The 10,046-nt window shown below is 35.7% G+C and overlaps 1 pseudogene; it reads right to left on the bottom strand.

The window, feature by feature from the left end:
* Positions 1-2,566: 2,566 nt before the first annotated feature.
* Positions 2,567-4,640, bottom strand: LOC149217164 (putative receptor-like protein kinase At1g11050 pseudogene; annotated as a pseudogene).
* Between the last annotated feature and the right edge of the window lie 5,406 nt (positions 4,641-10,046).

The raw sequence follows: 10,046 nt of genomic DNA on the forward strand, positions 1-10,046 counted from the left end.
ACATATAGGATGTGAATGGAAATCTTGTTGGTGAATATTTAAACTAACTCTCACAATTGGTTTTTCTCCCTCACAAAAGTGATAGCTAGGGTTTTGAAGCCTATAGTCTCATTATTCCCTTACTCTTTGCCAAGATCTAACAATTCTTACACTCCCATAGACTCCATCACCCAAAGACTAGGAACTAGTCTTGGTCACTTTGTTGGTCATCTATGAAACTTCACCTAAATCTCATTTTCTCTCCCTAAATAGGATTTTTGACCTCTCAAGGATAAGTCACTAGCTAAGGCTAAGGCATAAATTTCAACTAGGTTTGAAGTTGCTGGCCTTTGGAAGGATTCAATACCTAAAGGTGAGGTGATTTCCTCAAAACCAACTTCTGTCTAATCCATCTATATTAGGGTAAAATCTTTTGTCATATGTAAAATTTTCCCTAGAAGGACCTAGTTTGTCCTAGGCTTCAACTTGGGGATTATTAAAGGCTTCTTGTTCCATAGTTTGATGATATACAATGATTGAAATCTTTTTCTTAGCCTTGTGGCCTTAGGTTGATCCTTTGGCTTGTTATTTCTCAATCCCTAGGTTACATTGTGCACTAATTACACATTTTAGAGGATGTCAATTACCTTATTTTGCTGGCTAAGCTTTGTCCCTAGGTAAAGTTGTCTTCCTTTGGCCTATTTTTTCACCTTATCCCTTGTACTTGAAAATTCATCTAGGTAACTTACTAAAGGGAAGCCTCCCTAGTGGTGAAATTCCACAAAAGAGTAGGATGTAATGGTTGTGGTGATGGTGGGCCACAACTCATTCTTGTCCCTTGGTCTAGCTCTTGTCTTGTGACCTACCCTCATAAGACCTGCTAGATTTTGAGGCAACATGCCCATCGTAATAAACCTTGAAGAATAGGTGCCCCATTCCTTTGGCGATGTCGTAGCTCTTGCTAAGTGATAAGTTATTTGTATTTTTAGCTTGTGGATAGTTGAATATACTCTTGATGTTATTGTGGCAACTAAAAGATTTGACCTTGTGCCCAGATTAGTCCAATGTGTTACTAAGCTATAGGTGTTGAGTTATATACTAGCTTTAAATCTAAATTTACTTGGCATCCACTTTGAGGTCATATATAATAGGCTTCAAGTAATTAACAACTTTTGTAATAAAAAAACAATATTATTTGAACATGGGCAAAAGCTACATCATCAATCAATAACTACATCAACAAAACCTATACACAAGAAAATCATAAGCTACCCAAATTTGAACCCAAAAGAGTGTCAAAATGATTACTCCTAAATATCTCTCCACCACAACATAATAAATTATTTTCTTACTCTATTTTTAAACTAAAAATTTTACTTTCAAAATATATCAACCTCAACGGAAAAAAATTAATGTAAAAATTTTATTTTTTAAATCCTAAACCCTTTTTTAAAATATAAAGCGTTTTGCATTTTTCTTGGATGATACGCACTTTTTAAATGGTACATATTTAAATAAAAATTTACATAAAATAGTGAATTTATGACACGATTAAATCGTTGCCCATGATTGCTTTTTGTTTTCCAGTCCAAATTCAGCAAAGCAGCATCATGTATATATAAATCCAAACCATAAAAATTATATCCAGTACATCGACCTTAAATCGTTAAAAACTATAAGTAATTTTTAATATTTAAAAAATTATAAAAAATTAATAGTTTATTACTTCGTTTCTTAAATGTTTTTTCAATAAAATATTGTTACGAGAAAACAAACATTAAACAAATATATATTTCGTTAATTGAATTTACTAAGGAACCTCACCACAATATACCTTTTAAGTTGAAATTAGAACAAGACTTCAAATAGTATTTGATTACTTCTAAAGTTGAAACTAGGACAAAATTTGATTCCCGTGACCATAATGCGAAATTTATGAAGAAAAGTGGCATGAAATTTATGACTATAAAGCCAAATAAAGCCATTTATTGAATAAGATGACCCACAACGCCAGAGAAACTGATCCAACCAGGAAAGTAGCGGCGGTACACGAACCGAGATTTGACTATGTACGGCCATATTATTACTTTTCGTTTCCATCTTTGACAAAAGACAAATGCTCTATGTAACCGACACACCTGAAATATATAATTAATTAACATTATCGTAACCCGAGCACATTCATGTGGTGACAATTTTAGCCATACAGTCTGCAACTTCAAAATTTCAGCCAGTAATCTATGTCGTTAAATATTTGTGGAGTTATATTTTCATTCATGTACTGGCTTAGTTATTATATTTAATATAAAATCAAAAAAATGATATATATTTTTATAATTATAATTTTATAAATATTAATTATCATTATTTATAAAAATCACACAATTTTAATTACAACATATAATATTGTAATAACATAAATCTAAAAAGTTAATATTATATACTAATTCAATATGGCATAAAAAAATGATCTACTAATAATGTGTACAAATAGATCATAAAAATATTGCATTGAAGAACGATCTACTAATAATGTGTACACATGGATCAAAAAAGTGTCTCTGATCCACTGTAATCCCTCTAATGGCTCATAAAAGTGTCTGTGATCCACTGAAACCCCACCGGCATCCAGTTCTTACAATGGCAGCAAAGCAAATACATACATATGCTCACCGACATCCGCTCAAGGAGAGCCCAGAAACACTAGGAGAAAAGACGAAGGAGCCGCTGGATTCGTCTATGCGAGATGGACCCTGCAGCGTAAGCGGCAAAGGCCTGTCTGGGATTTCAGGAATCTCAGCCACACCCTCCAGCATCTTCACGGCTTCCACCATTCGAGGTCTGAATGCCACCATAACATGCGAGCACAAAATACCCACCAAAACGAATCTCTCTAATTCGCTCTCCGCCCCGTTTTGCCGGATTCTCTTGTCTATTATTTCAATGGTCCTCCCTCTTTTCACCAGCGCCCATGCCCAATCCGTGATAAGATAATGGGAGACCGACTCGGTAGAGGTGTCCAGAGCCTTTCTGCCGCTCATGATCTCCAACAACAGAACCCCAAAACTATACACATCGCTCTTGTCTGTCAGTTGACCGTAGAGAGCGTATTCTGGGGCCAAGTAGCCGTGCGTCCCTGCTACTTTAGTCGTGATATGGGATTCTCCTTCTTTAGTCATCATCCTCGCCAGACCAAAATCGGCCACACAGGCATTCATTTCCTCATCCAGCAGAATGTTAGTGGCTTTGATGTCTCTGTGATAAATGGGTCGATCGATACCGTCGTGCAGATAAGCCAGCCCCTTCGCAGTGCCGAGAACAATGTTCCTGCGCTGTGGCCAGTCCAGAGGCCGGACTTTGGACTTTTGTCCAAAGATATGGACATCCAGACTTCCATTGGGCATGTAATCATATATCAAAAACCGCTGGTGCCCTTCCCTCTTGTCACTGGCCACGCAGCAGCCCCTCAAAACGACCAGATTCCGTTGCCTGATGTTGTTGATGATCTCCACTTCGTTCAGGAATTCGGAATCTCCCTCGGGCGTGCAGTTTCTGATTCTCTTCACAGCTATTCGCCGAGCATTCGGTAGCGTTCCCCTGTAGACCGTGGCGAAACCACCTCGGCCGATGAGATTGGCCTCGCTAAAGTTATCCGTGGCGTCCCTGATGATTCGAATGTCGAACCACGTTGCTCCGGTGTTGGGTTTCACAGCCGCCTTTAGAAGTTTCTCGTTCCGCTTCACAAATCTCCTGTGCACAGCGTTAGGATCAATCCTCGTTACCAACAGATAATATAAAATCGCTAGAGCACAGAAGAAAACGAAGACCATGGCAATGGTAATAAAAGTGTAGGCGAAAGCTCGGCTATCCGAATTGCGTGGGACGAAGGGCACGCGAAGGATACATTCAGCAGTATTTCGATCCATGGGGCCGAACTCATTAACCACTCCGGCGGCATATAGACATGCGAAATAAAAGCATTTCTGTGACTCTCTTGTGTTGTTTATGTCCATGCTCCGCAGTACCTCTAAAACGTCGTTTGCGCTTTCCGTGCACTGCAGACAACCGCCCAGATCTGAGAGGTCGCCTTTGCAGGCCGAGTCCAGGGAAGTATTTTTCACTTTGAGAATCCAGTCCTGCTTAGTCTGTATGCCGGCGCAAAGCTCTGGGCTCGAAACAAAATCAGATATGTTCTGGACGAAACAGTTTGCCACCAAATCCCCGGGTAGAGACAAAGAGTCGAGCTGCTGTTGATATGCTCTGAGACAAGAGAGAGCAGAGGCATTACTGGGAAATTCGAACACGTATTTATCTTTCAAGTACTGAGCTAGCCCTACGCCGAGCAGGCTCCGCAACGCCTGGCAGCAACCGGTTTTATTAAAATCCGTTTGGCAATAAGACCTGTCCCATGGCAATTGATGGACATAATCCAGATCGAACGGACATTCTGCATCTACGCTCAACGCCCAATTCAACACCATGAGTTGCAGCAGGAGGAGGAGAATAGTTTCCATCTTCATTTTTCACTTTCACAGATCTCGCCACTGCTTTCCAATATAAAGGCATTCGGGGCCCGGGGCCGGGGCCGGTGATACGCATGGTCAATTAAATGCACGGACCGATAAGACCTGTCGCTGACCAAAAATTTCAATATTAACGGCTGGGTCTGAAAACCTTTCACCTCACCTTAGAATGTCAAAGCAAGCAACCCCGAGGTTCGCGCGGAATGTTTACCTTCTAATTATATCAGTGATGACGCGACATTTCTGGTAACATTGCAACCAGACGTGAAACGCGCTTTCAGGGTCGGAGAAAAAGGAATATACGGTAGGAGATAGCGTGTGATTCGATCTCAGAGACACGTGGGATGTGTGATTTCGCCGCAGGAGGAAAAGGGAAATATGGCAGGCGATAGCATCATGATTAATGTGCCTACTTCAATTTTTTTCAAAGAATGTCTTCAGTGAAAGTAAACCGTAAATTGCGCTTTCGCTATACTTCTAGATGCCTCCTGTTCGTACTGTTATTAGTCGCTGCCAGGCCATCCTCAATCACCATGTTGTGGTTAAGGTTCGCTAGGGTAGATAAAATTAGGCATGGTGTTATTTTTTAAATTAAATTGTTTTACCCTTGTATTAATTGTTTTTAGTTTATATCAAATTTGGAATGAGTTTATTTATTTTATTTTATTTTTCAATAGGCCAAGTTTATCGAGGTTGCAGTAGTTAAAAAGATCTCAATAAATTTTGCGAAAGTAGCGTTTAAATCATGTTTTTGATAGTGGAAATAGATTTAGAACTATTAAAAAACTTTGGAGCACCCAAAATCTTGAAGTTTGACAATTGTACCTTGGTTTTACAAAAATCCCTACCAAAGTTTATCAAAATATTGCTAGAATTTCCGTAATTTTCAAGGCAAAAAAGCATAATAAAAAATTGTTATAATTTTGTGTTTTAAATTTGTTAATTTATTTAGACCAGTGTAATTTATAGAAAAAATGACTTTTTTCACAACATGTTTTCTAGTTAATTTTAATCAATTTTATTTTTTAAATTGTTTAACCTACAAAATTCCTACACCATTTATTTATACATTTAACTTATAATTTAAATATATTTTAAAAATATATATTATTAAACTTTGAAATATAAGTAATTAAATTACACTAATTTTAATATATTTTTAAATAAAATATATTAATTTTTTTACACACAACTCTATAATATTTTTAAAATTAGTTTTTGAAATTGATAAAAGATAATTTCATGTCAAAAAATATAAAATTTGAATTATTAAAACTAAAATCCAATGCATTTCTTTATGCTATTTTTAATATCAAGTTACATATGATTGAATGAAAATGTCACTCAACCACCATATATTCCATATGTCATTCTTGAAATTTGGGATGATTTGGACTGACTATCTCATGTCCATCCTAGTTTTGTTAAGTTCATTTTCCTGGTTAGTGTAAAACTTATTCTTGTTTGGCCACCAAATTCATAGGGAAAGAGTTTATGTAGGTTTTTTTAGCAATGTTCTATTAAGTCTCTAGGACGTGGGGAGGAGGAGTGGGGATACACTAGAATAGGGTATGCAATGCAAAAGCTCCTCACCAATTTTTAAGAAATGTGGGATGTTGAAATCTTTAACATAAAGGATTTAACAAAAATAGTAAAATAAAAATACTATTGTGAAGAACAGGGTATGCAAAAGCTCCTCACCAATTTTTAAGAAATGTGAGATGTTGAAATCTTTAACATAAATAATTTAACAAAAATAGTAAAATAAAAATACTATTGTAATATTGTGTGAAATATAAGAAGGAAATAAGCCATGTTTGTCTCACACATTTTTATTTCCTCTTGGTGAATGCAGAGATGGGTTGAGTAGTCCAGATGCCGCCCTAGGGCTTGATGCATAAGATCAAATGTTTTTTTAGTGTTGTGGATTTTTTCATCTTTGGGTGATTTTAGTGGATTTTTCATTTTTGGGCGATTCTATTTTTGTTAAAAAATATTAATTGTATTTAGGAATTTTTTATGATTAGTATATAGCCATTTTAATTTTAGATTTTGAAGTAACTGATAATACTTGAGTATGAGCTATTTTCAAGGATTTTATTTTTGGATGGCTTTCCTCCAAAGGTTAAGAATAAAAAATCTACATAAATTTTTAAAAATTCATTGATATTTGCAACCATATCCATAAATTATGACATAAAATATGTGAGAAAGTTATCTAAATCAATATATTGTGTAAAGAATGCAATAAAAAATTTAAGTTATGGTCCAATCATAAGTTTGAAAAATAGTGTTTTTAGTAATATTCAAAAATAAATATTTATATTTCAAAGTTAAGCATTTTATGTTACATTGATTAATGCCAAACCAATAGTGGACAATAGTAAAATCATTGCTAGAGTCATGCCTATGATGGACTAATAAAGTTTTCTCTCTCTCTCTCTCTCTTTATATATGTGTGTGTGTGTTTCAAATGTTACATGTGAGCTCAACATAAAATGAATTAAACATTGTGTAGTGTTTTGCATGTCATTTGTCAACTCCATAATGAGTATTGAAGGAATTACATATCTCCCTTGTACTAAAAATTAAGTTAATTTTTTTTTTTTTAAACTTTCAATGACTTTGTCTCTTTATATAAAGTTCTATGTAAATTAAGGTGGAAAATTGAAGTATTTTATTTATGGCCCACATTGATATTTTGTTATTGGTATTTTTTACAATTTGTTAATGTAAGTATTATTTTATTATTTTTAAATATAACTTTGCATGAACACATATCCCGTATTTATCTTTCTTTTAAATTGGAACATACCCAATCCACTACGTATCATATTTACTGTATGAGATACCAAATTTTGATTTTTAAATGACTTAACAATTAGCTATCACATTACTTTGTAACATACCATGTCCCTTAATGCCTAATTAAGGATAATGGGTGGCAGATTTTCACTTTTTTTTTATTGAACTTGAAACTTTGTTTTGAGATAGCCATCACATTTTCCTAGTTGAGAGCTTTCCATTTATATAAATTTTATTGAAATCATTGAGATGTGATCCTTTGAATTTTTCACATTTGACACCAATAGTTAATTATCTTTCATTTACTTAAGCTAATATTTAATTAACATTATCATTAAGTTGATAAATTACCCATATGCACACATTCCAAAGTCCTAAAGGTTTCATTGGCCATCCATGAAATCCAAAATTTACCAACCCAAAACATTTTACTTCTAACTCTTCACTAACACTCAATTGGCTATTGCTAAATCTGATGGGTTACCAAACCAAAATATTTTTCTTTGGTTGAGCCTAGATGAGGTCATCTGCAATAGACACAATTTTAGTTGGTAGAATCTCACGATTCCTTTGCCAATAGAGTAGTTTTAGCGAACTCTGCAACAAAGTCTAAGAGAATTTGCATTAGACATAAGAGGGGATTATTATTAGGGTGGTTCAGGTAAACTTGACTTGGTCAAGTTACCAACAATTTTTAGTGCTGAGGTTTGTGAGAACCCATGGTTTTGTCCATGGTATTTATCTCTAATGTAACCTATTTAAAGGCATAAAATATCTAGGTAAATTTTTCCTTCATGGTCAATGGGGCCCTAACAATAGTGTATTTAGACAGTGTCACTTCTATTAGTGTTTTGTGATCTTAACAACTAGTATCAGAGAAATGAGAATAAAGGATATGGTGGTAGATGCAGTTAAGGTTCAGATTGTTAAGAGGAAACTAGAATCCATGTTTTGGAGGCCATGGAGAAGCTACTGAGAAGAGAGTATGCATGTGCAACTAAAGGTTGTGATAATTGTTGCAAAGGAGAATGAACCCCATTAAAAGAGTGCAAGATGAGTCAATGAGATATTGCATGGATCTTGCAAATGTAAATAATGTTGGAGCGCAAGGTTAAGATATAGATATAGATATTCAATGAGAGAGTGGTAGTATCGATGAGAAAATGGAGATGAAGTCAATGGTTTGAGGATGTTGGGTCCTTTGTTTTGGGGATAAAGTTTTGTCATGTTTTGATGTTTGACCACATTTTAACCAAAGGTGACCAATGGGAAGTTGCAGAGAAGGAAACCAAGGAAGGAGATAGAATCCGCTAAAGTCTAGAAGTTGCGGAAGATCGGCCAGGGAAATCAGGGCACATGCAGTCACAGCCTATCTGGAATGTTCGTTAACAGTCGAGGAAGTAGTTACAACCAAAAAACAGAAGCATCCGAAAAGGAAAGGGTAGATCATCTGCGGAAGAAAGCAACAGTCTAAGTGAGCGAAGTGCTTAAAAGTCTGAAGGAAAATCCATGATGGGTGATAGAAGGGACTGTACTAAAATGATATCGCGGAGCCTATTGATGTCGCATGATTCTATAATCACCTAGCCATATATTATATTATGTTCTTAGTTCATGTTCTGTTGGGAGGGCATCTAATCCCGAATGTAAAGATGTAATGTTGGCTGAAACTAATGAAAGAGGAAGTTGTAGGGACATTTGATGATCTCCTTGTGTTGGTTTTATGTGACCCCTTTAAAATTTTATTATGAATGCATGTGTAAATTCTATGTTCTTTTGAATACTTTAGTTGTTGTCTTCTGCAACGATTACATGTCTGATGCCTTAGTTATGAGTTTAACGAGTATTTGTAACCTTATGCGATTTCTCCTGCTGCCTAGTTCCAATCCCTTAACCAAGTAAGGTTGCGGCACGCTTAAGTTGAGACGCCTTATTCTTCTTGAGTAAGGTTAAAATGACGGTGCTATGCTAGACTACGATAAACCCTTTTTTTTCTCTGTGCCCGAACACAAGGTCTCAATCTAACCACCATTTTTCACCAACAGAGGATAATGAAGGAGCCAACGTGTGATGAGAACCAAAATGGTGTGTGAACACCCTAACGGTTTTTTATCCAAGTTGTGAAATCCTAACGTATGCATATGCATTTCCCCAGGAAGTTGTAAGACCCATTGTTTAGGAATACATGTTGTGTAAGAGCATAAATTGTTGTAAGGCATATGGAGTTGATTAAGCATACATGTAAAGAAGTTGATTAAACATACATGTAGTGTAGTGGCGCATGGAGTTATCAAGTTTTGGAATGGATCGCTTGAATAGGTACTAGGATGGTAGGTGCACTCGAATCCTATCTTGAGGGGTGAGATCTCGAGTGAGATGGTTGATGAATGGTTAAGACTAGGTTAACATCCTTGAGTCAATTTTAAGGGGGAATTGTTAGGGTCGTTCAAGTAAACTTGACTGAGTCGAGTTACTAGCAATTTTCAAACTCTAGATTTATGAGAAACCATCAGTTTTCCCATGGTATTCATCTATAATATAACTTATTTAAAGGTGGAAAGACTCCATGTTAATTGGTATTAGTGACCATTGGGATCTAAGAAACGGTGTCTTTAGACACCACCACTTCTCTTGGTGTTTCATGATCCTAAGAATTATAACTCCACCAAATGTATGAAGAACACACTCTACATTAAAATCCAAATAATTACTAGTTGGGTAAAACTCTTGTCCTAAAAT

Source organism: Pinus tabuliformis, chromosome 1_1, assembly GCF_031772625.1.
Source record: "Pinus tabuliformis cultivar Carrire ecotype Pingquan chromosome 1_1, CPIR1, whole genome shotgun sequence".
Taxonomy (NCBI): Eukaryota; Viridiplantae; Streptophyta; class Pinopsida; order Pinales; family Pinaceae; genus Pinus; species Pinus tabuliformis.